Here is a 26,817-nt window from a genome sequence, read left to right as displayed (position 1 = left end):
GGACACTTTGATCGTTAGTTTTCTGTATACACTCGTATTATCCAACCTCGGAGCGCTCCGGAGTCGCTCCGGAGCGGAGTGCGCAAGTTCTTAGAATTTCGCTCCTCGCTCCGGAGCGGAGCGATAAATTTTCCGATTCCCGCTGCTCCGCTCCGGAGCGGAGCGAACCATTTCTTAGAATCTCGCTCCTCGCTTCGGAGCGTGGGCAACAGTCGGAGCGTTGATCCGCTCCGCTCCGAAACCCTGATTATATTGCGAGCGAAGCGAGAAAGTAAATTTTTTGATCCAATTTTTGCAATTTAAAACAATATTGATTTAATAAGGAACAAATAATATCACATGGCGCCAAGGCATTCTCTCTTTCACATTTTTTAAAAATTAGATTATTTGGCGCCCATGGCCGACTCCCGACGCCCCCTAGCTACGTCTCTGAACTTGACGAGACTGAGAAAAGCTGGCACTGCAAGCAAAGCGAGTAAGAAAATTTTACGAAATGTATTTTTATTTGTATAAAATTTGAAATAGAAGGGGGCAATTTCTCCTCTGTGCCCCCTGCAGGTGCCTTTGGCCATCAATGTTTGCCCCCCCCCCCTAGAATTGACTTCCGTCGAAGGTTGGGGGACAATGCCCCTGCCCTCCCCTGTGGTTGCACCACTGAGTAAGTCCGAAATTTGGAGGAACAAATTGAATCAATCCTGCTACAGCAACTTATTGGGAAGCGATGATCGCTTTATTCCAGGCGATTTTCTTCTATTATTATTGCACGTGGCAAGAGCACAAACAGGTTGATTTGTTCTCATTCTACCGGCATTCAAGAAAAAGTGTGTATAAGTAAATAATCGACCCATTTATCTCAAGCTTCCGTATACGATAACGAAGTAAGTTCCATTCTGTCCTCTTAATGACGTCATAGCGCGCACAAAATCATGGGAGAAAATCTCGGAACCTCGGGAATGGCATACCTTATAAAGGTACCTTGTGTGTTTGATTCATTTCGCATTGTTGGAAGTAATGCTTTAATTGCAATTAAGCTTCAAGTAATAGTTACTTGTACAAGTAGAACTCCATCAGTTTCAATATTCAGTGATTCATGTATCCTGGATACTGATAATGGGATTTTAACGGATAAACAGAATATGGCTGATACATTTTGTGAAAGGTTCTAATTTTTTTTTCTTACTTCAAATCTAAATTATGCAAATAAAGACTGGTCCACTATTCCAATATTTCCTCCAGTTATTGATGAAAAGGAAATCTTTGATGTTTTTCGTAAACCGAAACCCAGAACTGGTTCTGGCATTCAATGCATACCTAATTATATTTTCAAGGGATGCAGTAAGTTACTTACTCCTTATTTACTTTTATTTTTATCCTAAATTATAGAAGAAAAGTAACAATTTTCCAATCCCAAAAACGAGAGAAAACTTCGAAGTATCAAATTTTATACCAATTTTAATTATTAAAAAATTTAGTACGTTGTTTGACCCCCTTTTTTTTAAAATCACTTCATTTTAATTTTAAGAGTAAAATCAATATTAACTAACATAGATTTGTTGTTGGAAGATCAATAAGTACGAATCATTTCGTTTTCTTAACTGACATCTCTCAGGCTTTTAGCAAAGTATCCAATTAGATGTTATATACTTACATTTATCTAAAGCTTTCGATTCTGTTAACCACGAAGCATTGGTTACAAAACTTATCTTATGGTTGTACACCTATTTAATGTGAATGGTTTAACAATTGTCTTAGCAACAATTTTTTTAGGGTCAAGTATCAAAACGCTCTGTCTAAACCTGATTGTGTTAAAAAAATGTATTCCAAGAATCTCCACTGGGCCCTCTCTTTTTTTTGTTCCTGAACGACATAGCATATAATGTAATGTATTTGAAATATATTTTTTTCTCTTTTTCGCTGATGATTTTAAGCTGCATACGGAGGTAAGTAATAAACAACCATTCTAAACTGCAAAGGGATATAAATGCAATTAAGATGTCGTTAGATCATAATGAAACTTTCTATTAACGTATCCAAGACAGTCGCAATGACCTTCTCATGCAACAAACTACTCTTGATACACTTATCATAGGTAACGTAAACTTAAATTATGTAGAAACGTTTAAGGATCTCTGAGTTTTTCTTGACAATAAACTTAGTTTTAATGAGAATTTTCATCATATGATATCAATAAGTACGAGAATGACAGGTTCGGTCATAAATAAATGGTTAGGGTTGAACAACGTTTACGTTCTTTTATTTATGTACATGGCATTCGTCAGACCCATTCTGGAATTCAGTACTGTGACATGCAGATTTTTTCCTGTGGCACTGTAAAAAAAACAACAATATTGACAATACAAAAGCAATTTCTTTCATACCAATATTTTAGATTTAAATTATTTATTTTATTTTATAGCCATGATGATCTATTGAAAAAATTAATCCTTGAATCCCTTTCATCTGGAAGAAACAAAATTATCATCAATTTGTTTCGAAAATCTTAGAAGGTTATCTGTCTCCATGATCTTAACCAAAATATCTATACGAGCTACGCCATATCGTGTAAGAACAAAAGGAGCATCATTAACAACCTGAAAAGAATATACAACAAATGTTTTTGAAAACTCTATTGTCAGAAATATTAATGATTTTATACAATCCTAGAGATCACATTGTATTTTAATGTTGCGTTTTATTGTATTTTCTAATGCTCCTTTATATTTTATGTATTACTTCATTATCAAATATGTATTATAAGTTTGTAGCTAATATATACTTACTTATACGTTGTGCTGTACTAAGGCTAGTTAGATATTCTTCAGCAAAACAATATCAGCGTAAGAAATAAATAAACAATGCAGTTTATTAAGTATGAGGTATTTTCTTTTGAGTTTTCTTAATTCTATAATTTAATTTTTAAACAAATAACCAAATACAGAAGGTTGTTCGGGATCTCTGGTGACGATTTTGAAAGCCGCTGGCGGCGCTGTTATCAACGTCAGTCCGTCCAAACGGTGCATGCTGAGTCACGTCAGTACCGAGAACACGTGTGCAGAGTGTTGTGCCATTTACCTACAACGATGCCGAAGAAAATTGAACCATACTGGGAGGGCTACATAACAGCCCTTTCCGATGCTAAATATAGCTATTCGGCAATCAAAGGAATGTGCAAGAAGCGTGGTTTTGTGATATCGAAGAACGGGATCGGTGCGGTATTGAACAAAAAAGGCAAAGGCCGACTGGGCCTAATTCCACAGGGGAAGAAACAGGCAAATCCACGAGCAGCTACGAGTCGTACACCGGACATAGTGAGAAAAGTGAAGGCTCTTGTGTCAAGTGGTAACCCTGCCCCCCAAAGGAGTATCGCACGTAAGTTGGGAATGTCTGTGTCAACAGCGAACACCATAATCAAGAAGGACCTGCAACTAGAAATGCGGCATAAGCGGCGAGTTCACAAGCTGTTGCCTCGTCACATTGCGGAACGTCGCACGAACGCTAGAAAGCTCTGAGACCTATCTTGCAGGAGAGAGATGGAAAAATGTGGTGACATTAGACGAAGCATATGTCTACCTTAGTGACTGTCGCAAACCCCGCGTGATTTACTACCGCCCTCGCGACAAAAACAATTATCAAACATTGTATCGAGAATGCCAGGAAAGTTTTCCACGGGGTTTCATGATCATCGCTGGATACTGCTATAATGGCAAGCTAGCAATTCGCCGTGTAGCTAATAATGTGAAGGTGAACTCCACGTACTATCAGGATGAGGTTTTAACACCCATTTATAACATAGATATCCCGGCACTGTATGGGGGGACCAAAAACCAGGTCTGGGTGCACCAAGATAAAGCATCCAGCCATACCTCCCGTTCGACTCGTCTGTTCTTACAGCGAATGGAGGTGGAAACTGGCATCCGAGCAATTCCTTACAGCGACATTCCGGTCAAGGCGCCAGATGGGTCACCCATGGACTTATGTGCATTTGGACTCCTAAAACGGGCCTTAGGAAAGAGACGTCCACGCACTCTCAATGGCCTCTGGAAAGCCTGTCAGGAGGAGTGGGAAAAGTTGGACATGATACCTCTTCGGAAAAGTCTGTTGCAATGGAAATTACGTTGTTGATCTATAGCGCAGAATACTGGTTTTCCGTTGAGCATGATCGTTGGTGGCGACATGGGTTTTCATGAACTTATCACCCTTCCAACATTGTCCTCAGAGATCCCGAACGACCTTCTGTATAATTGAATGAAAATTAATGTTAATTTCAGATGGAAATTAGTAAGGAAGCAGTAGCCCATTTGCAGTCCATGTATGCAAAACATAACAAATGATAGTTTACCTAGAATAAAACAAATGTTACAGCAACTTACTTTTTGTATTAATGGTAACTATATCTCAAGTGAATAACTGTATCTCAGGTACTTTTGACAGAGAAAGTGGCCAAACATTGGTGTAAATATGTACCCAGACATAAACATTGAAGAACATCTAAGAAATAAAATGTTGTTTGGAATACTTTGATTTGGTTTATTTTACTTCACTTTTAAGCCACTTTGGCTAATTACAAAGATGACGATGAGTGATTATATGATGTTTGGGATGAAGGGACACTCACAAAGAACACCCATGCCTAGGACGGTATTCGAATCAGGAACCCTTGGCATAGTAGCACACTGTGCTTACCACTCCAGTATGGACGTTGGCTGATACACGTTGCAGGTGATGAACGTAATGGTTTTTGATTCGTGCTCTATGAAATCGGACTTTTAAATACTGCTGTAGTTTTATTATCAAATTTGGATATTTTTCTATCTCCATCTTTAGTAACGAAGGATGTACTTATAAACAGTCATGTTGATTTGTCAGTTAGTGTGAGAATATAATAACAATGACCACTGTTTCATCAGTTTCAGCTAGTATAGGAGATTAGTGAAATCTGCAGTGATATGTACTGGTTTGTGGAAAATTGTACATAAGACTGTATGATATACAAATGGCTGTATAAATACATAGTGAAGCATCAAATATCTCAAGAGAGAAAGACAAAATGTTTAGAACTAACAGAATTAAACTACAACAGTGGTTAAGTGAGGTCGAATTTACACTGTTGTTTCAGTGTTTTGATTATTTGTTGGAGTTTGCTTTGCTTTTCTGCTACTTTTGCCTAATCGTGATAATGAGCATCAGTTAATAACATTTCATGATTGCATAGAAATGTAAGATTTTAGTATATTTATCTGTCACTAATATGTACTAGACAGAGTCAAGAAGATAATCTTAATATTTCTTTTTATTAACACAATATGTACAATATCATTGAATGCACTATTTCACTTTTTAACAAAGTTTCCAGCATGCTCAATGCAGCTGTGCAAGTAATTCACGAATGCCGAGGTTTCTATGAGAAACAAAAAATCCTATCACTGACTGCATAACTTATCATCCACAATATCTTTCAGCTCATCGTTAGTGAGGAACTTCTTGCCACCTACAATAGTACTTCCTTAAGGGGCCCCAACAGCAAGTGCTAGGTCTAGTGAATATGCAGGATGTGGTACACACTCCAAACTATCTATCAGTGATAGATCTATCAATGTAATGTTCCAGGATTGGACCTTTAGAGTCCCATGCATGAGTATTACTTTGCAGGCACACACAGAATTCTCGAATTTCTCTAGTTTCGGCGATGATGAATGCTTACACTGTTTTCTGGCTTGGTTGGCCTCTGGCTGGAAGTAATGGACCCAACATTCATCACAAGTGACTATACGAATTAAGAAACCAACTCCTTCAGCTTCATAACATTGTAGCACAAACATCTGAGTGGCATTCCTTCAGTTCGGGGGTGAGTTGTTTGGTACCCATATCTAGCGGAGACATCGTGGTACTACAGAATGTTATGAATCATATGTTGTGCAGAGCCATGAATTATGTTCAATTCTACAGCCACCTTGTCAATTGTTGCCCATTGATTTTCTCAGATCATTCCATCCACTGAAGCGGTAGTGTCGGCGTAGTTGCAGTGTGCGGTCAACTGGAGCAACTGCATTAGTAAGAGTTGACACTCCACTTACAAACCTTCTGTACCACTGATAAACCTCATCCTCATACTACGTATCTCTTCATTTTCTGACGAATGTCTGTTGGTTTTACACCCTCACAACCCAAAAGCAGATAACTGTTCTTTCCTCCTTGATGGTGCATATGTCCAAGGTGGCGGCAAACTTGCAATGGTGCCTGGAGTCACATTTCCAATCAGACAATGTGCGCTGGTACTTACAACAGAAGAGTATGGATATCGATTAATTATAAGTGCTGGACAACTGTCTACTACATTGTTCTGATTTCTTATTGCTACATTAATGTTACCTTTTGACACTGCCTTATACGTGTGGCTGTAATGGAGTATGCATATTATGCAGTCACATTACATATCCAATTGGATGATATGTTCTACACTACAGTCATTAGAATTGATGTAATTGGTAGAGCCAAAGTAAAACCCGTACAATGATAGACAAAATTAGCTGAGAGACACTAGAAAAGGAACACTTATACTAAAGCTGGACAAATAAGAGCCCAGAGCATTTTAAGCTGAACACCCAACCTACTCTGCCAATGAAGAAGTATTCACAGTATATTGCCACAAATCTCTGACCGGTGGTGTAGTGGATTCAGGGCAATCTGGTACTACTATACTCAGGTGAAATTATGCATTACTCTAGTGCATAATTTTCACGAATCAGCTTTATCTACTCATTTTAATATTCTATTCAGTTAAGCTAGTGTAAGCAGTTGTTCTATGAAAACCCTAGTTAAAAGCTTTATACAGTTTAATTATTTCACAAATTAAGGAAATCCTAAGAATTAATAGAAACAATAGATCTATCTGTGCAAGTATCATCTGTGAAACAATCTATTCTTTTTATTTATCTATTTGTGATACAATGTGCTCTTAAACATTTGTATTTAACTTGCATACAAACTAGATATTTTTAAATTTATTGATTTACATTTATTTACAAATATTTCACTTATTGCTACATTACAATGAAAAATTGTGACATCAAATCTTTAATAAATTAGACACAAATCTCAGATCAGTGTCGGCGATTAGGTTTCAAAAGTACCGGGGCAAAGTGCAAAAAGTGGGGGGGAGGGGCAACGGGTTTTCCCTCGCCCACCCTACTCGCCACCACTGTCTCAGATTGCTCCTGAAATTTTTGAAAACTACCCATTTTCTTCCTTCGTTGGGAAGAAAGATTAAAGAATATACTTATACAGATGAAAGGTTACCTTTGTAGAAGTTTAATTTTAGTCATGTAATGACTTTTACCGCTCTTACTGAAAGTAAAAGTTTGGAAAATTTGAGGAGAGGATTTGCTAAACATATACATATTTTTTATTTTCAAGACTTGTTTGCATCATTCGTTGGAAGTAGTAAGCTACTGAAACTAGCTACAAAATTCATAGCTGTAGCAGCATTACATTCTAAGAACTGTAGCTGTAGCTTAAATATAAAATTATTGTAGCTTGTAGTAAAATTTTCCATACAGTTAACTCTCTTCTTACCATTTGATGTACATTTTGTATGCAGCACCAGTGTCAAACATTTGTCAAAGATAATGCTCATTTGTGCAGGAGGCTCATACACAGCACATCTATTACAGAGTAATGATAATCTAGATAAAGTAGATGATCGATATTTGATATTGCAGTTTATAGGAAGCCAGATTATGGGCATTGGGAGGAGGGGCATTGAACTGGTGCATTCCATCCTGGAAATTGACATAATTTATTTAAAGTTATAACAAAAACAGAAAGCTTGTTTTTTATATCATTTTTAGAGTTAACAATAGAAATAAATTTCATTTAGTTAGTATTATTCACATGGAATAACGAGGTAAAAAATATTTTGCTGAAGGAATTGACTGTAAAATAACTGGATCCAGGTTACATTTTCATATTCTCCCATCTGATCCAAAGAAAAAAATACATATTAAAAATTTCAAATTTTACAGTTTTATCTAAGGAGCTAAGTGCTATAAACTTTATGACTAAAATTTCCCCTAAATTGTAAAGCTTCTTCTTGAACATTGTGCGTACAAGTTAATACAAAATAGATAACTTTGCACTTCAGTACACTAAATGTAAGAAATGAAAAACATATAGGCCTAGTTGTGTTGGATGTTCACTTATCTGGTAAAGCAAGTATATATTATTATTATTATTATTATAAGATGTATTTAAAAATGGTTAATTTATGTTTGTAATAGTTCTTATATTACAATAATAATCAAATAATTGCATTGAATTATTTCATGTTTCCTGCATTGTGTATTTGTGATATTAACCTGCATTACAGATTCATGGAGTTTCTGACTTAGAAATATAATTTAAAAAACAGTGACTTACGGCAATCAAACCTGCTAGGACAGCTCTTGTCTCCTTCAAATATGGGTTTGCAATTCAGGTCATAGTAATGTGTTGTATACAGAGAAAGTTCGCAGCGTTGATTTACTGGTTCATCTGTTGAAGTGAATATAAGTATAATTACATAAATATAAAATAAATATACACATAAATTACATATAATACAATAAGAAATATTTTAAAATGTTAATTTTGCTCAATTGATTTATGCCAATGCAATCTATAATGTTAGAGATTCCACTTGAAATATATTGATGCATAGGGGAGACCGGGGTTAGTTGGCTAAATGTGTTTTATTCCTACCGGGCAAGAGTTAGCAACATTACAGGTTACTGTAAACGGCCAATCTGCGTGGCGTCAAGTGACACGTGCAGCTTGCCACGTCAATTCGGTTCGAAAGGTGGCATTGATTACTGAGAATTCGCTTCCGAGTAACAGCTGACAAGCGATGTGAAGGGAGTTTTCTGACAAAATCAACAAACGACAATGTTGCTTGAGAATGAGTCAGTGAACAGCATCGTTTTACAGCGTAGCGGCACGACGGGCCGTGCAAGCCTGCGTTGGATTGGTGTTATCCTCAAACGAGTCTAAAGGAAGACATTCTCTAACAACAGACAGAGGCTACACGATGCATGGTATTCAGAAAACGGCCTAATCCAAGCGACACGTGCGGCTTGTAGTGTCGCTTCGGTTCGAAACGGAACTTTCAGACCAAAACGAAATCTTCCGAACTGAAGTGACAGGACAAGCTGCACATGTCGCTTATCGCTTGCGTGTCACTAGGACTGGGCCATTTTCTCAATTTCGTTCATCGTTTCACCTCGATCTGTTTGCTCATGCGCGGTAAATGGTTTGCTTTAGACTGAAAAAAAAAAAACGTATCCCTTGCTGCTTTAGTGTGAAATCCCCATATCGCTTGCCGCTTCGGTCTGAAATCACCCTTACCGTTTATATTAAATTTATGCAGGAAAATGTGGTTAAAGATGTCAATAAATTACAAACTTCTTGGAATAGTTATATTGATATATGTTTTCGCTTTCTTTTAGTATTAAAAATTTAGGTTTCATTGTTATATTTGTCGTAAAAAAGGTAAAGTGCTCCCCTGTGCATAGCACCAAGCCATGAAGGCGTATAGAGGGTGTGGGGGTAACGCCCCACACTTTCTTGATCCGGTCATGAGTGGGGGTGATGTGATCAGCATATATATAATTTTCTATTTATCTATTTATTTATTATCCTGCACACAACAGGCATCTGCCCTTTTACAGTGCATAGTAAATGTCTTACATAGGATTTATACACATAAAAATAATATTTATACACATTTCAGATATAGAAAAAAATACATATAGAGGTTATATATATCGTCCTTAAACATTACTGTGGATAAAAAATGAATCAAATCTTACTCAATTACATTCATATATGTATGGGTATATATACACACATATAGAAGGTAAAAATAATAATAGTAATAATAATAATAATAATAATAATAAAATATTAAAGGAAATAATAAAAAATTAAAAAAATAAGTAAGAAAGTTGTCCATTAAATAGCGTTTATACCCAGAAAGGTTAGCAAATATGTCCAAGTGTATGCCCCTCTCTAACCATTCATTATGCAAGCTACACATTCTTCGCAGGGGAGCTATTTCTGCGGATTTTGTATGGGTGCGGGAAATTTCAAAGAGTTGCTTTCTTGATCGAAACTTTGGATGGGGGACATAGAAAGCTATTTTTGAAATGAGAGATAAAGAATCCAATTTGTCGTTAAGAAGTTTGAAAAGAAAAAGGAGCTGATGTATGGTTCATCTGTTTATAAGGGAGATATGTGTAATTTAATTAGTAATTCGTTATAAGGTGTCATCTTTGGATATACACCATCTATCCTAAAAAATATATAGCGAGTGAACTTATTTTGAACTTTTTCAATAAGATTTATTTGCTTACTGGTTTGTGGACTTCACACTATAGATGCGTACTCTAATTTGGGCCTAACGTATAGGTTAAATAATGATAACAACGCTTTATTTTCATTGAATTCCTTTGCAGTTCTCATAATGAACCCCAGTTTTCTATGCGCGTCATTAACAGTCTTTGTGATATGTAACTGAAACGATAATTTATCATCGAACACTACACCAAGATCTGTTATTGAGTTTGCCCTGTCTATCTGTGTGTGTGTGCTATTTCGTAGTTATAGTGTATTGGGGATTTCAAAATGGTAAATGTTACAACCCTGCATTTCTTACGGTTTAGATTAACTTTATTTGCTTTACACCATGCGTTGAGATTTTCGATATCCTCTTGTAATTTAATGGAATCATCTTCATTGTGAATGCTCCTATAGAATTTTAAATCGTCAGCGAATAAGAGTTTCTCGGAATTTCTAAGCTGTTTTGGTAGGTCATTAATTAATATTAAATACAACAAGGGACCAAGATTAGAACCTTGAGGTACGCCTGAGCCAGCTACCAATTCACCTTGATAATTTACGTATTGTTTTCTGTTTTTGAGATACGAGCACATTAAATCTATGAGGGAAGAGGAGAAGTTACGAAATGCTAATTTCTTCAAGAGAATATCATGGTTTACAGTGTCGAACGCTTTGCATAAATCTGTGTATATAACGTCTACCTGACCTCTGTTGTCAAGTTCAGTGGAAATGAAGTTTGTAATTTCTAGGAGGTTCGTCACGACAGATCTCTTTGGTACGAATACGTGCTGGTGCGAGGAGAGAATTGGTTTTACGTGAGCAAAAAATTGTTTATAGTTAATCTGTTCTAATAGTTTAGCTGGCTCAGAGAGTATCGCAATTGGTCTCTAGTTTGAAATTTGAGATTTATCTGATGTTTTTGGTATGGGACAAATTTGGGACAATTTCCATTTATCTGGAAATCTCGATGTTTTTATTACAATGTTGATGAGTATATGTAGCGGATATTTTAGACTTTCACCACACCCCTTGATTACATAGGGGGGGGGGGTAAGATCAGCCCTGCCGTTTTTTTTAGGTTTAAGACTCTATATTGCTGCTTTTACTTCAGCGATTGATATATCCTGTACATTTAGAGAAGATAAATGGGCGTCAGTTTCAGACAGAGGGGTTGTTGGTTCGTAACAAGATGGTTCCTGTACGTAAACAGAGTGAAAGTGTTTCGCAAACGCTTCGGCAATTGAGTTGTTGCTGTCGAGTTCTTTTTTCATTACAGATAAGTTGTGCGTATGATGGTCGTTTCTTATTTCTTATGAAGTAGTTTGAGTACGCATCCTGAATATTCTCTTATAGTCTGGTTCGTATATTTTTGAATTTTGCTGCCTGCATTTGAGTATTCCCTACGCTATGCTTCATTTTACGATGATGTTTTGCTTTGGATGCCAGATCCCTTAAAATCTGTCGCGTGAACCAACAAGGGTAGTGGCGGGAGGAGGGGGTTGAAAGAGGAATGCAATCATCGAACACGGACGTGACGATCTGATAAAATTTTTCAACGGCAATATTAACGTCTGAGCACAATTTTAATTCTTTCAAATCTATCGAAGTAAATCTTTTATACATACTGTTAAAATCAGCTTTCCTAAAATTGTAACGTTTCTCGTTTGGTTCCGGATTTCTTGTTTTACAACGTACAAGACTTACTTTCAAATATAAAGTAGGATGATGCTTATCCTCAGGAACGGACAGACGTTCTTCTCTGGACAATTTTATGTGGTTCAGATTTGTTAGTACTAGGTGAAGCATTTTCCCATAATTATTCCTAATATTATTTTTGTTTTGTAGACCAGTTAGTTGGAGGAAGTTACATATTGATTGACAGGTTTTATTGTTGTTTAATGCTTTGCAATCTGTATCCTGAATTTCCGGAATGTTAAAATCACCAATTATCAGAATCGGACTCCCCGGCCGGCAATGCATAGTTATACAGTTGAAAAGAGCATCATCATACAGGGCAGTATCAGAATTAGGAGGTATATAAATTGCACACATATATATATAACTAGCAGGAATTGTTCGAACTTCAACTATTATAATATAAATATTTGGATCATCTATTAAACATTCTACTTGAATCGCAATAAGTTCCCTTTTGATTCCAATTGTTTCCAATTTTGAGTCCGATTTTGTGATTCAGTTTCTGTTTTAAGTCCACTTTACGCACAGAAAGGCTAATCGAGACTGACCTACAGTTTAAAGAGGGATCCGAATCACTATGTGCCTTCACAGGGTATCAAATCCGAGACCCCTTGATTACAAAACGACGACGTTACCACTGCGCCGTCGTGCATCGGGATGCCCTTAACCAGGCTATTATTATGTGCTATTATTATCGTTAGTAAAGTTTGAAATGAAAACACTTTCTTTCGTTGCTCTAATAAATACTCTCCCCACAAAAATTTTTAGTGGGGATGGTTTTTGAGGACAATCTTGTTTGTTAGGGGAGAATTAGCCCCCTGCCCTCCCCAAGGATTCTACACTATTTACCCACCCCAAACGAGTACCACTAACACACAGGCACTCACTCAGATTTACGAAGATAACGTATCAAGAGCTTACGAACAAAAAATGCAACCCCGCTGTTACTGGTGTCTAGAAATATGGACCACTTCCTTTTTATGTTGGTGATTTAGTCAATGGGCCAGCCAATAATTCGGTATTACTTGAATTTTCGAGTTGTTCTTTAAGTCCACTTTATACACATATAGGCAAATCTGGAGAGGACCTTCGGTTTAAAGTGGGATCTGAACCACTATGTGCCTCCACAGGATATCGAACCCGAGTCGCCTGGATTACAAGGCGACGGCGTTACCACTAATCCATCGGGAGGCTACCTTTGTGTGGTTGTGTGTTGTCCTGTGTTTTTCCCATATATGTTTTGAGTGTCCCAATACAGCCTCGGTTTTTACCCTGGGAAAGATATTTTAGAGAGACGCATGGTAATTTCTTATCTATTGTAGGGGCTTGGCCCCGCATTATGTAACGGGTGCAAATAGCTGACGCATTCAAAATTTTAATTTCAATCAATCAATAACATTCTTCCATGAACACCGGTAACATTTAAACAAAATTCATGTAGTTAGTAGGCTACTACAACAACAACTAATATTAATAATAAACATAACATAAAATAATAAACAAGATTATTAGTAAAAAGTAGGAATTTTTTTCACTAATCTGTAATTAACTACTTAACTGTTTGTCGTATTAAGAAAACTAAGATAAGGTTAAGAATAGAACACTTCTTGATCTTTCATTTCCAAAAATGATTGTTGAAATCGGACCATTCGTTTCACGGATATAATCGTGAATTGGCTGCCATTTCTATTAGCAACCACTTTGAAATGGCAATAATGGTTTTTTGGCGTTCATTCACACCCATATACCCCAAATTATACGGAATTCCTGATTTTGGTCACTTGGCCCATAGAAAAATTGGTGGAAGGCTGATTTTTTTTACTTTGCAACAACTGTAGCTTCCTGTTGTTGGATGTCTTTGACCAAACTAGGGCGTAGGTTAATCTTGGCGAAAATGACAATGAAATGCAAAGGCACACTTGAAATAAATGCTTGTGCTAAATTACTTACAGTGTTTGCAAGAAATATGCACATTATGCTCAAATATGCACTAACGCCTCAAATAAATATGTTAAATACATATATGCACCAGTAGCGACGATTGGCTGTCAAAATGAGGGGGGAAGACAGTTTACCTTATCTTGTATACAAGGATTAGCGTAAAGTGCGGGAGCAAAAAGGGTCAAAAAGTAGTGAGCAACTCCCCCTCCCCCCACCTCTTCTAATCGCCGCACTGATATGCACTACAGAACTTTGCCAGAGTATTCCCCATGAAGTGAAATTAATGAATCCGTGAGAGAAGATGAATTTTCCCCAAGGAAAGAAAAGAACATGCAAATATGCAATAATCCCCTACCTAGTAATGACAATGAAAGTGAAGTTTTCAAAGAATTGGCCAGCAATGCAGATACAAACAATGATTCTTATCAGAGAGTTTCCACAAAAACTTGGCAACGACCTTGAAATAAAGTGATTTGCGTTTTGGAAATAAATATATTTTTGAAGTTGTTATTGCATTGTCTCCTCTTAACACAGGCAAAAATACCCCTTAAGCATTTTGTCCAACGTCATTGCTATTAGTACCACCACAGACAAGGTGGAGAAAGACATTTAGAGTCATTGTTTTTACTTGTTCCGCCAGTTCATAACTCGACATTTTGCCTCAAAAATTAATATTTATTGTAGTACTACTCTCTGTAATATTCACTGCTGTCTGTAGCATTGTCACCCCCAGAAAATTTTGTGTGTGGGCCACATCTTCAGTAGCGTACGAATGATTTCATCAAGGAAAGGTTATTTCTAAAACTTTCTCCATATTCATATTACCAGTATTTTATTATACTTTAATTAATTAATGAATCAATTAGTTTAATTACTACTAATAATAAACAACTATTGCAGCTACTGTACCACTACTACTATTAAGTAGTAGAAATCTGCAAAAATATATGTATAAATAAATATATAAATACATAAAAATATTTATGAAAGTGTTTTATTCGAGTTTAATTAATTAATAATACTTATAATTAACTAATTAGTTTACTTACTAGTTATAACACTACTAATTCAGCTGCTGTTACTACTAATAAGTACGTAGTAGAAGTCTACATAAATATATTTATGAAAGCAATAGAACGACATTTCTTTCTAGTCATTCCACTTTTAATACATTCTAGGAGCATGTCAACTTTGTTACGAAATAATTGTCTAGTCTATTCACATTTTAAGTGTGAAGAAAATCCATGAGAAGAAGAAAATATATTAAAATAAGTTGAAATAATCAATATGGAACTCATCTAATTGGTCTAGTCGGTAGGGCGTCTCACAACCAGGCTGGAGATCCGGGTTTGATTCCCGGGATGGGTGACCTAAGGTTGGATTTGTTCCTGCCTTGTCCCTGCATGAAGTGGCTCCGGGGATCACCCAGCCGCATATTAATGGGTTCCTGAGATAAACCCTGGGGGATAGTAAAGGCTCCTGGAGCGAAATGCTGATCACTTCACCTCCAAAATGGACGAGATCGAGAATGTGTGTGACCCCACCCAAGATCGTATATATAGTTCACGTAAGGAGGGGGGTTCAAATTTTGGTTCAATTAGGGTTCCGGGTGAAAATCCTGGCGCTACTGACCGGTAGTTTGTTAGGGAGCGGTGGGGGAGGGGCTGGACCCGTTAAAGTTGTATGTATGTACTACAACATAATTGTCATTTACATCACACATTGTGTGTGAACTTTATTTGAAAACTGCGGACTGAACAGATAGGCATCCAAGCAGTGAGTCTTATAGTAAGCAGGTTACTATACAATGGAAGAGAACCGTAACTGAAATTCAGCACTGCTAGCAGACGGCGACGCCATCGTGAAGTCGTGTTTGCAGTATCGTCTATATCTCGTTAACTCTTCTATTATGGAGAGGAAATGGTTCAATGTAGATTGATTGATTGATTGTTTTGGTGTTTTAAGCCCACTTTATGCACAGTAAAGCTAATCGGGACTGGACCTACAGTTTAAAGTGGTATCCGAACCACTATGTGCCTCCACTGGTTCAATGTAGAGTTGCAATGTTTTGTAAAATGAGCATTTTAAAATTACGGCCACGCATTTAAATATAAAAAAAGTTCAGGATATTATAGTCTTAATCATTTCGTCTTTCCCATCCGATTCCAGGACATTTTTTCATCCTGGAAACACTATTCGGAACACCGGGACAAATTATACCATTCCGGGATTGTCCCTGAAAATCCGGAACGTACAGCCTCCCTAAGTATGATCTGGCTATCAAAATCCACTCTGCCACCACATGAAAGGTCACACATTTATTAAATTAAGTCTATCTACAAACTTCTAACTTTTCTACATAAAATGAGCAGAAAATGCTTTTGAATGGGCTAATCCCAGCTTCTCTTTACAAAAGAATTACAATGTTAGAATTAGTCTTTTCCTCCTTGCTACAAAATTGAAAATAACATCATCGGTGTTATTTTAATATTCGTTAAATGTACACTTAACAGTGCAGGGTCCATTAGTCGAGGGTCTTACGTTGAATTGCGGGGACATTATTTCAACCTCAACGTTACATTAAGTTAAACACATCCTCTCGGATGATGAAGATGAAACTGACAGTGTAGCCAAGATCACCAACAATGTGTGCATATTTGAGAACAAGAGTATGTCACAATTTTCTACAGCTTACAATGCAGACCATGGGCATGTCTTGTCAATTACTCATTTTCACATTTTTCATTGAGATTTGAAAATGTAAAAAATATCAACCAGACCATCTAATATTTTGACATACTGTTCCAATGAATGAGGAATAGGCATTTCATATTGGAATAAGATGTTGCAATTTTTCAATGTGTTGACTGTTCAGAGAAACTTGGGTTCATTTCTACTACAAAATGGTCCAAAAATGGACAACAGTAAAGTTTCTACTAATAGTATATACGAATTCACAAGTCACCCTACTGAGTATTGATATTTTCCTGTCCATCTTGTGTCAAACAACTTGAGAACGTTACAAAACTTCCCTAGCTATCTTGCACTGGATCTTTCCAAACCAAATTACTTTGAGAAGATTGATTGATTTATTTGCATTATTTTACTTCGCTTTTGGTGCCACTTTTGACTAATTTCCGACGATCGGAATGAGTGATTACATGATGAAATTGATGAATGGACACCCACAAACGGGTTTCGAACCCGGGACCCACGATGTGCTAACCACGGATCTGTTCCTTTCAGAAGGGGAATTTTTTTTAATTGATTTGACAGCCTCAATATTCCAGAAATTCCACAGAAATGGACAATAACCAGGTTTAAAAAGGTCCGTGAACTTAGCTCGCCACTTGTGTAGAAAAATAACGAAATTTTGTCCATCGTTAGTGCTACGTTAGTGCTCGTCTCTGCCGTAAACAGTTTCGTTACTGCTCCTATAATTCCAAAATTAGGGCAATTCCAAAATGGGGCGGGCTAACTTCACGTAGCCCGCCACTTGTCTAGAAATCTCATGAAACTTTCTCCATCGTTAGTGCTACGTAAGTGCTGTTTTCTGCCGTAACGAGTTTCGTTAGTGCTGCTATAGTTTTGGAACAAGGGCCGTTCCAAAATGGTGCGGGCTAACTTAACGGTTTTCGAATTTTCGACAAAACCACCTAAATTTTGCCCATCGTTAGTGCTACGTTAATGCTGTTTTCTGCCGTAAAGAGTTTCGTTGGTGCTGCTTTATTTTTGGAACAAGGGCCGTTCCAAAATGGGGCGGGCTAAAATTAACGGTTTTCATATTTTCCACAAAACCACCGAAATTTTGCCAATCGTTAGTGCTACGTTAGTGCTGCTTTCTGCCGTAAAGAGTTTCGTTAGTGCTGCTATATTTTTGGAACAAGGACCGTTCCAACATGGGGCAGGCTAACTTCACGGTTTTCATATTTTTCACAAAACCACCGAAATTTTGCCAATCGTTAGTGCTACGTTAGTGCTGTTTTCAGCCGCAAAGAATTTCGTTAGTGCTGCTATATTTTTGGAACAAGGGCCGTTCCAAAATGGGGCGGGCTTACTTCACGGTTTTCGAATTTTCGACAAAACCACCGAAATTTTGCTAATCGTTAGTGCTACGTTAGTGCTGTTTTCTGCCGTAAAGAGTTTCGTTAGTGCTGCTATATTTTTGGAACAAGGGCCGTTCCAAAATGGGGCGGGCTAACTTCACGGTTTTCATATTTTCCACAAAACCACCGAAATTTTGCCAATCGTTAGTGCTACGTTAGTGCTGTTTTCTGCCGTAAAGAGTTTCGTTAGTGCTGCTATATTTTTGGAACAAGGACCGTTCCAAAATGGGGCGAGCTAACTTCACGGTTTTAAAATTTTCCACAAAACTAACGAAATTTTGCCCATCGTTAGTGCTACGATAGTGCTGTTTTCTGCCGTAAAGAGTTTCGTTAGTGCTGCTATATTTTTGGAACAAGGGCCGTTCCAAAATGGGGCGGGCTAACTTCACGGTTTTCATATTTTCCACAAAATCACCGAAATTTTGCCAATCGTTAGTGCTACGTTAGTGCTGTTTTCTGCCGTAAAGAGTTTTGTTAGTGCTGCTATATTTTTGGAACAAGGGCCGTTCCAAAATGGGGCGGGCTAACTTCACGGTTTTCATATTTTCCACAAAACCACCAAAATTTTGCTAATCGTTAGTGCTACGTTAGTGCTGTTTTCTGCCGTAAAGAGTTTCGTTAGTGCTGCTATATTTTTGGAACAAGGGCCGTTCCAAAATGGGGCGAGCTAACTTCACGGTTTTCAAATTTTCCACAAAACTAACGAAATTTTGCCCATCGTTAGTGTTGTTTTCTATCGTAAAGTGTTTCGTTATTGAAGGTAATTAAAGAAACTCAAATATTCCGCTTGCTGCCAACAACAGACATCGGGCGCTGATATGGGGACTGCTACTGGTAAAAAGAAGTCAATGGTATTTTCTTTCAGATTTGGGATAATGGTGTATAGAATAACAGCGATACCACTTCAGTACCTAATATTCGGCGCTCAATATGTCGACATTACATAAAATGATTCTGTAAGATTGGTTGATGGGTTTGGTGTTTTTAAAATTTGCGTACAGTAAGGTTAATCGGGACTGGAGCTACAGTTTAAAGTAGGAACCACTGTACCTCCACCGGGTATCGAACAGATAATGTAAGAGATAGTGCTTTTGTTTGGACATAGTTTTTTTTAAAATTTGGTACCGAATGGAATGCGCACCCTTCGTACCACCCCCTGGCGGCTCCCCCTGTAACAAAGGATTAAAATATTAACGGTCATATCACAGACACAGCAGTATACACAAGGGCGGCAAGCGTCGATTTGACAGAAGTGCTGGGATGTCAATGACATTGGTTTGCAGACGGCTCTGTACAGTGGGCACGAGCTACAAATCCTTTTGGGGTCATTGTTTCTATTCCGTAGGCGTCAGGCCACTCAGTCGTATTTTATTGTTTGCAAGTCCAATCGAAAACAGAAAAGAAAAGATTCATTCACCACTGCTATATCTATGACCGACTGCCGGAAGTAGGGAAGAAAAGGCACAGAATGTGTTTTCCAGAGGGCGTACCGGAATTTCGTCAGGTGTCCTGGTGGGCCAGTCAGGCCCTGCAGCGTACCACTTGTTTTCCAACCTCTCGCTTGTATCTTTACCATTCGCACCCACACCCACCCAAAACTCTCCACCCCTTCCTGGTGATCCTATTGTGAGACTGGCCTCCCAAGAGAAATGTTTTATGACAGGGCATTGAGATGTTTGCGACAAAAATTGAACCAGTGCCGCTTTCGTTTGTCGGTCTTTTTGCGCCAGATTTTGTTTTCGGTTAAACTTTGTGCTGATGTTTTGATTAGACTGCCTTGTTATTTGAGAAGACTTTCTCTTCCAAGGAACTCTTACTACAATGATAGAGTTTGATATATTTATTACTTCACGTGGTAGCCGGCGGTTGAACAGGCACTACACGTGGCGCCAAGTTGTATGGCCCCGTTGGCTGGTGATTTTCGGATTGCTTATTGAAATCCTCTCTCCCTCCATTAGTTAGGTGGCTTGTGGCTTGTTTTCGAGAAGGCAGACTGACGGCTCAGATAATCTGAGCCTAGAATCAGGGGTGAACCGCTACCCAGTTAACAACTTTACAAATTCAAGATATATTAATAAATATTTAGAAAAATGCTAATGCTTCAATAAAAATATATTATTGTCTTGTCTCGGTGTATATTTTCCTTAGGAATATTGTCGATACTAGAAAGTCTCAGAAATCATCATCTTATAAGGAGTTTTGCTGTCTCTGGATTTACATTTACCGAGTAAGAGAGCGAAAATCGTAGCAACATATGGTGACCAAATAATAACTAATCATACATGTTATGAAAAAAATATTTACTTCAGAAAGCGATAGCTTCTTTAATGACATCTTCTTTTCGATATTCATTTTGCACAAGTTCCTTTATTTTTACAATTTTTAGTTATATCCGGTGAAGCTTTAGTTTCATCTTGTGTATAATTCACGTTTTTATGCGAGGAAAGTTTAATGCATAACGAACAAATGTGCTTTGAAACTTTCCTCATACAAAAATTATTAGATACAAAGATTCAGATACACGTATTAATTTGGAACACCCCTTTCAGCCAAGTAATTGGAAATTCACCAACCCTCAACGAAGAAGCAGTACCCTTTTCAGTTAAGAACTCATAACACTATTAAATCAAGATCATTCATTACAATTATGAAGAAAACTAAAGAGTGTTTCTTCACTATTGTCTGTGTTTACGATATTTCCTGTCGACTAACTCCATATCAAAACACCCAGAAGAATTTCAAAATGCAACCCACAGATTCATATTTTTATTAAACTTGGTGTATTTGTTAATTCTAGCAAGGTATGAAAACGTGCAATTTTTTTCTCCTCTACACGTCATAGTTACTGAGAGACAGGAGGCTAAAGTTTCAGAATTTTGCACGCATCGATCATGCCGAAGCCATGGTAGTGGCCTGCAGTGCTTAACATAAGAAGTAATATCTCAGACTCAAATCTATATATCACTTTGATTTTTTTCTAAATTTCATAGATATTGGTATATTCACAGGTATATTCCATTTTAAAAGTTGTCACCAACATTCCTTAGCACTCAGAGTCAGAAAAATTATTGTATTGTAAATAATGTTGAGTTTTTTGTGTCAACGTCTGACTTTACTAAGATTGCATTATCACTAAAAGGCACTGCAGTTATCATGACATTTTTTTTTCAAATTGATGCTTGAAGAATATTTTAAAATGCTATAAAATAAAATTAGTGGCTTTCTGACTGCTTCTATTAATAAATCTTCATTCAAACAAATTCGATGTATATTCATTCCATGCCAAATCCTAAAAAAAAATGAACTTTTCAACCCGACCATTTCAGATTTTCATGACATTTGGTAGGATGTTAGAAGGCATGGAGTAACTTACATATGTAAAATTTTAGCATTCAGTGATACACGGTATTCATTGCCAACCTTATAACTAGGGAGCGGAAGTTGATGACCTAAAAAATATAGGTATATGACCTATAGAATGTCCTAAAAATGGGGAAAATGACGTAAAAAATGCAAAAAGTTCAAAAAATTACCATTCAATTAGTTAGTTTCGGGTTAAAAATTTCAATGAAAAGGAAATTAAACAAAATGCTATCTCCTTATCTGATCTTAAATTTGAGTTTGCCCCAGACGGACACCTGGTGGTTTCCTCGAACACAACAATGACTGTCACCAGTTCAGCATTTCTTTTGCTCGTAAATTGCAATCCTGCGAGATATATATTTCACCTTTTTGAATAAACTCAAGAATATTACCAAAACGAAAGAAGTGACAAAATATGACGTAACAATACACCGAATATTGCAAAAAATGACGGAAAAATGTCGAAAATCGGGGAAAATGACCTAAAACCTAAAAATAGGCAAAAAAATGCAAAAAAAAACCACTTTAAAATTACCTTTTTTTGGGTTCTAGACGAAGTTTAATATTGTGTATATTAATGGGCATCGTGTACGAGATGTCAGAAAAAAGATGACATTTCATCAACTTCCGCTCCCTACTTATAACCAAGGACGTATTTAGGGGAAGGGGCCCAGGGGCCCGGACCCCCCCTCGAAATATTTATCAAGTACTAAAATTAAATAATGGAAAATATAATTGTTTAAACTTTGTTGCATAATTTCCTGTGAACTTATTGGAAGACGAGGATTATATTGGGATCATACGGCTTTGAAGGACAGGAAGGACGTATTTAGGTGGTCTGGACCCCTACCTCTCGAAAGACGTATTAAGTACGAAAATTAAATAATGAAAATATACTCCTTTAGCATTTGTTGTATAATTTCCTCCTTAACTTATTGGAAGACAAGCATTATATTGGGATCATACGGCTTTGAGGGACAGAAAGGACGTATTTAGGTGAGGTCCGGACCCCACGAAAGGCTTACCAAGTACTAAAATTAAGTAATGAAAATATTAGCATTTGTTGCATAATCGATGGTTATTCATTTCTTGTGAACTTTTTTTAGTTAGAAATTTACCTTTCTCCAATTACATGTATCATCATTTTTGTTATTCGATAAATATTCAATTATTCATCTATTTGACATTAATTGCATTGCCGGAGCACTTGTTTTATGTAAATTATTCCGATCTAAGCTACGTAATGAATATTCGCTGTTATATCTACATTTTTTTAGCTATAGTCTTCCTAAAAATATCTTTATATGAATATATTGAAATTTTGTGAAATTTTGTCGCATGATGTGACCTTTGACCTTGCATATACAGGGTGACTGGTAATGAGATGTATTCCCTGAAAGGGGTTAAAGTAGACAATTTGCAATAAATTTGACCATATGATACCCCGTCCGAAAATTAGTCGTTTTCGAGATAATCGAGTTTCTATTGTTTTTTCTAAAAATGACAATTTTCCACATAAAAAGATGAATTGAGAAAAAAACTGATAATTGTAGGGAACTTATTTAAGCGTTTTCTGATAGCTAACAAACAAGTGGTTCGTTTAAAAAAAGTTTTTTCCAAATAACAATCACATGTAAGTACCGGGGGGTCTAAACTTACAAGTGATGATAAAAAAATGCACTCTTAGTTTACTTGGCAACGTATTAATAACAAAAATGGTATGACACGAACCGTACAAATTACTTAAATTACTTCCTTGAGTCATCAGCTATCCAACAAGGTACAAATGTTGCTAACATTTACATTTGTGTACAAGAAATAATACTTCATTCATCTTCATGTGTATGGAATCAATGAACAATACAATTAAAGAACATTACACGTCTTGCTCAAAGTGGGCACCTCCGTTACGAATGCAGGCACGTAAGTTTTTACGGACACTTGTTCTCTTAACTCGTGATGTGATGGTGTCCTTGACGTGTTGACCAGCTGTTAAGATCCTCTCCCTGAGCTCTTCTTGCGAGTTTACCGGTGCCTTGTCATGTGGCTCCAAATGTAAAAGTCGCAAGGCGTCAAATCGATCGGGGGATCGAGCTGGGCAGTCATCATGCTGATAAATCATGTCACGTCTTGTAGCTAGAGGCACATCCTCCAACAACATTGCCATCCCGTTCCGCAAAAAATGTTCATAAGTGATGCCATTTAAGATTTGGGGCAGGAAAAATGGCTCGATGAAATGATTGCTGATTACGCCCATCCATACTTCTGCCTGGGCGTGCGACAGTGGCTAGATGAAAATTACCCAAAGAAATGGAGTGGCCGAGGCGGACCGATTCCCTGGCCGGCTCGATCCCCCGATCGATTTGACGCCTTGCGACTTTTACATTTGGAGCCACATGACAAGGCACCGGTAAACTCGCAAGAAGAGCTCAGGGAGAGAATCTTAACAGCTGGTCAACACGTCAAGGACACCATCACATCACGAGTTAAGAGAACAAATGTCCGTAAAAACTTACGTGCCTGCATTCGTAACGGAGGTGCCCACTTTGAGCAAGACGTGTAATGTTCTTTAATTGTATTGTTCATTGATTCCATACACATGAAGATGAATGAAGTATTATTTCTTGTACACAAATGTAAATGTTAGCAACATTTGTACCTTGTTGGATAGCTGATGACTCAAGGAAGTAATTTAAGTAATTTGTACGGTTCGTGTCATACCATTTTTGTTATTAATACGTTGCCAAGTAAACTAAGAGTGCATTTTTTTATCATCACTTGTAAGTTTAGACCCCCCGGTACTTACATGTGATTGTTATTTGGAAAAAACTTTTTTTAAAACGAACCACTTGTTTGTTAGCTATCAGAAAACGCTTAAATAAGTTCCCTACAATTATCAGTTTTTTTCTCAATTCATCTTTTTATGTGGAAAATTGTCATTTTTAGAAAAAACAATAGAAACTCGATTATCTCGAAAACTACTAATTTTCGGACGGGGTATCATATGGTCAAATTTATTGCAAATTGTCTCTACTTTAACCCCTTTCAGGGAATACATTTAATTACCAGTCACCCTGTATAAACATATGTATGTTCAATTTTGTGGGGAATAAAGTATGTTACACAGTTAAATGCAATCTGTGTTTGGTGTAAGTTTCATTTTGGGATGACTTTGGAAATTAAAATAATAATCTGACAGTAGTCTCCCTCATTCAATGAAACAACTTACATACCAGTCAATGAACGGGAAAAAACATCGAATGATCGGAATACTCCCGTAACAGCTTAATTTTGGATAAATTACGGCAAAAACCATTAACATTTGAAATAATTAAATATAACTTTTTTATAGTCCATCGAATGGGAATCATGACCAAAAAAATTCTGTTTATGATCATGAGTTACAGGGTTATACGAAGAAACCTCATTTCGTAGGTCAGGAACTGAGGTTTCAGAAGGGAAGAAGCATCTGGGAGAGGGAAGGGGACTTGTAAGATATTGCACTTCTCAGCTTTCACTGAATTAATCCTGACATTTGATATTTTCCCCCTTCATTGACAGGTATATAAGGTGTGAAATATTGTGATCTTCTTCCACACATGTTCATATACGCCAATTGCCCTAATGATTTGGTCTTGAAATTTTGGTTCTTGCTCTGGAAAACCTGTAAAAGTCCGGGAATTTTGTGTTTACAAAAGTTTCGACACCATCATTTTACTGATAAGAAGAAGTGGAGATACGTTGATCTGACTCGGGGTGGAGCTGAATGGGTTCCTCTGGTTCTCCCACAATGCTTACTATAGGTGATGTGTGCAAGCAGTCTCAGTTAATTACTGAAGGTGGTACCGATGCAAATAGTAGCTGTAATGAATATATCAAGTCAGAATAAGAACTACTTGATTCAATTTTTGGAATTATTATACCCATATTAAATGTCAATGTAATGAACAATTAAAACAACATAAACAAAATTAACATACTTCTCATAATTTACAGTATAGAGGAAAGGAGAGATATATGGCATAGGGGTACTAATTTGGCATGGTGCATTATCTCTGCTGGTAACTACTACCCTCTGTTGGTGTTTCCTGGAACGAACCCTTGGAAGGTCTTTCCATTGTGAGTGTTATCGCGTTGAGCACCACACGTGTATTGTGAGACAGGAGACCCTTGTTTTGTTTTCCGAAGATTTCAGAAGTTTTAAGGTAAGTTGTATTTCCATCGGCAGTGTATTTGATTGCAACAAAGTGGCAATAACCGTGTGTGCACTTAAAAGGCTATTGTTTGAAGCATAAATGAGCATAGTTGTTTTTTATGTGTGCTGCCAGGGTTCAGTAAAATTTCGATCAGGAAATCAAAGATGGCGAGGCTACAAATAAGGCATAGTAGTATGCCATATTTGTACCCACAACACGCCATATTTGTATTCTACTATTCAATGTTCATTTGTAGGAATACATTAATTATTTTCATGACAAACACTAAGAAAAGTGACAATAAGTATAAAATAATAATAAATAAATGTATCCATTAGTCTAGGTAATAAATATCAACTACTTGTTTTGTTTAAAAATGAAATAAATAAATAATTTCCTGTAACAGACCATACCAGATACAAAGCAAGTTGTACTCGTCCCACTGTAAAGGTTAACGTTGGCATATGAAAGAACCGTTTTGGCCCGTTGTTCAATCGCAAGAGAAGGAGAGAGAGTATTGCGCAGTCTTAGGTAGAAAAATGCTACAGTGAAACTAGAGGATGACACATGGGCAGGCAGCCACATTAATAGGGAACCGCCACACACTGCCTAAAAATGAATATGAAAGATAATCGAACGTTAACCTCTATAATGGAACGATAACAGCTACCTAAACATGCTAGTGGAGGTTCTATAGGGTCTGTATTCTTCTTTCAGACATGCCACCCAAAAGGAAGCAGTGGGGCCATGACAACATGAGTCGAGCAATATCATATTGCAGGAGAAGAGATGGTAAAGAAAAACTATGGACCAGACAGAATATTTAACGTTGATGAAACTGGGTTAAGCATAGTGCAGTCGATAGTTCGCCAGGTGTTGGCCCGTAAAGGTAAACGGCAAGTGGTAGGTGTTGCTATTGGCAAGAGAGAATCATGCTTGCATTGTATGCTTTCCTCCATATGCGTCGCATAAACTTCAACCTTTAGATAGGAGTTTTATGAGTCCACTGAAAGCAAGACACAGTGAAGAAATCCGCCTCTGGATGAGATCAATTCACGCCCCCTAAACAACTTTGATATTGCAGAACTATTTAGGAAATGCATACTTAAAAGTTCAAACAGGGGCAATTGCTGTGAATGGAT

General features: G+C 37.1%; 1 long non-coding RNA gene across 1 annotated transcript in view; it reads right to left on the bottom strand.

Moving 5' to 3' along the window:
* LOC146004656 (uncharacterized) overlaps nt 1–8,449 on the bottom strand; it is an 81,450-nt gene extending 73,001 nt beyond the window's left edge. The window contains exon 1 of the long non-coding RNA XR_014443954.1: nt 8,416–8,449. This is a non-coding gene — a long non-coding RNA (uncharacterized LOC146004656). The remainder of the gene's footprint in view (nt 1–8,415) is intronic.
* Nucleotides 8,450–26,817: the final 18,368 nt, after the last annotated feature.

Source organism: Lepisma saccharinum, chromosome 22 (assembly GCF_977018435.1).
Source record: "Lepisma saccharinum chromosome 22, izLepSacc3.1, whole genome shotgun sequence".
NCBI lineage: Eukaryota > Metazoa > Arthropoda > Insecta > Zygentoma > Lepismatidae > Lepisma > Lepisma saccharinum.
Note: the sequence above shows the minus strand (reverse complement) of the source record. Positions and strands in the feature narration are given on the sequence as shown.